Genomic DNA, 2,667 nt, shown 5'->3' with positions numbered 1-2,667 from the left:
CCATAATCAATAAAACAAGTGCAGACAAGAGGAACTACGCCAACTAAAAATCTTCTGCACAACAAAACAATTGTCCATAGTCCATAAAGTAACTCCATAGCTTACTGAGCAGTAGATGATACTTGAGAAACATTTGTCTAATGTTGCTTTTATATGTCAATGGTGCATGAACCTCAGCAACTTAATAGCCGTGAAACCTGATTTTCAATACAGCAGAGGACTTCAATAATAATTCTCTAATAAAATGCAAGTGTCTAATTTAGCATATGGATGATTTTCATATGAACCTTAAGGACACATATTCTTATGTTTACCTTAGCTTCTTTTATAATCCTCTTAAATTGTAGCAGGCTTCCCTCCTCAGCACTTTGTGGTATATTAATTTCAGGTTGAAGCACAGAAATAGCAAAACTTCTTAAAGTAGCTGAATAGTGTCAGCTATCTAAATTCCACTCTTTTTCAAATAAATATATATTTGTCAGCAATTTCTTGTGCAGAATTATAGTGATAAAAAGTAAATTGACAAAAATTGGGCAAGAATTAGTAATCTATCTTCTGATCAAAAATGTGGATTTATTTTCTTCCCGAAAGATTCCGTTTCATAAAATGATTAATCCCATGAAATTTGTTGTACTATCACCTGTTGCTTGAGTTTGATTTACTTGAATTGATCTGACATAAGCTACTATACTTCTTTGGCCGGGGTGGGGGTTGAGAAAAGGTTTCTCTGTATAGCTTTTGAGTTCCTTTTGGAACTCACTCTGTAGACTAAACAGGTTTTGAACTCACAGAGATTCACCTTCTTTTGCCTCCCAATTGCTGGAATTAAAGACATGAGCCACCAACATACAACTAAGCTACTATAATTTTTGTGTTACATACTCTTCAAATAAAACCAATTTCCGATAGGTTGTTCTCTGATAAATGCAGATATAAATCATCAGTAATTAACCAAGCAGCTTACTAGGCGCATAAACTACTCATGACTTACATTGGTAAATATGAATGATATCATTGGGTATATTTAGTTATTCATTTAGGAAATAAATGAGGTTAGGAATGTTCTTCATGGCTGGAGAGATGTCCTGAAAATGCTAGAACTTAGGTCTAATCAGCAGCCTAAGAAATTAAGAAACGAAGAGATGGAAAGAGAGAGAGAGAGAGAGAGAGAGAGAGAGAGAGAGAGAGAGAGAGAGAGAGAGAGAGAGAGAGAGAGAGAGAGAGAGAGAACAAGCAAGCAAGCAGTGTGGGACAGGGAAGAGTAGGATCACAAGAGCACTCCCACTGAGCTACATTGCCACTACTTTCTTATATTTTATGGACACTTTCACAGGATGGCTTCCCTGAATTGTGGAAACATATCAATATTCCTTCATTTTCTCTTGGCAAAGAGAAGTCAGCAAGTTATTCTACAAAGAGTCAAGCCACCAGGTGATTACAAAGTAAAAGTTCGATGGATATAAAGATAATAAATCACAACTCAGAAGCATTTAATCATTCCTACACATAAATTATTATATTTAGTCATGATTTATATTGGTTTGATTTGTCTAGATCAATGGAGGTCATATTTAGAAAGTTTGTCTAGGTGTCATTTAGCTAAAATCATGTTTTAGCTATGATCAATGTCCATTTTATGTACTTCAAATAGCAAACAGCAATTTAGTTCTGCATTTAGATAGGCTAAAATATGCTTTGCTGTTTTGTATTTTCTATTATTTTTCAAGGAAATGGTGATTTACAAACGGTGACAAGTTGCAGAGTAGGCTCTGCTGGAATTTATGCCTTGCAAAAATGCTCTTTAATAGTAACCAATGACAGAATCAGTGTTTACGTTTTCTTATTTATTTGCAAGTTCATCCATTATAGTTCTGGAATGAGAAACACACCCACCTAAACTTTCCATACATTAAAAAATGTATCTTTATTACAAAAGAACTCAAGTTAAGTAACTTTTGTTAACTTTTAGTTAGCTGAGTTAAGTAAACATTTAAAATAGAGATTATCTGTTCTCCTCACATAATATGGAAGAACTTTTTCCTGCCCTTATCATAGGAACATTAGCCAGTGGCCATTGTTGGGAAAACATGAGATTTTAACACACAGAGAAAGACATATACCTTTAAATTTCTCATGTATGCTTACATATTTCTGCTATAAAGCTACCCTCATCTTTTCCAACTTCACAACTGTATTTTTTCCTCCTTGACACAAGTTTTCATTGTGTCAAACTTGACACAAGTTTACATTGCAGATTTGTCTCCAATTTTAGATTCTCCTACCTCAAGCTCCCAAGTTATTGGATGGCAGGCAAGTGTCATCATATCCTTGCCCTTTAGAATTTTTTTCTCATTTCTTCTGCCATTGTTCAAATTCCCACTGCTGAAGATGAACTCTACAAAGAAATTCCATGCTATCTCAATATTGAGTATAATAAAGGATTATTTATTTAAGGATATACTTACAGACCAAAATCCTTTGCTCAAATGGGGAACAGTAACCAAATCCCAAGGCTGGAAAAGAGGCTGGTCGCATGTATTACATCAGCATTTATATGCCAGAGGCTTATAAGGCTACTGGCTGTAGAAATTCCTACAGCACCTCCCCCTTTTGTTTAAAATTTAATTTAATTTTTGTTAAAAATTAAAATTACAACCAGCATAAAAA

The sequence above is a fragment of the Microtus ochrogaster genome, chromosome 19 (assembly GCF_000317375.1).
Source record: "Microtus ochrogaster isolate Prairie Vole_2 chromosome 19, MicOch1.0, whole genome shotgun sequence".
In the NCBI taxonomy this organism is placed as follows: Eukaryota; Metazoa; Chordata; class Mammalia; order Rodentia; family Cricetidae; genus Microtus; species Microtus ochrogaster.
This window is presented reverse-complemented; position numbering follows the sequence as displayed.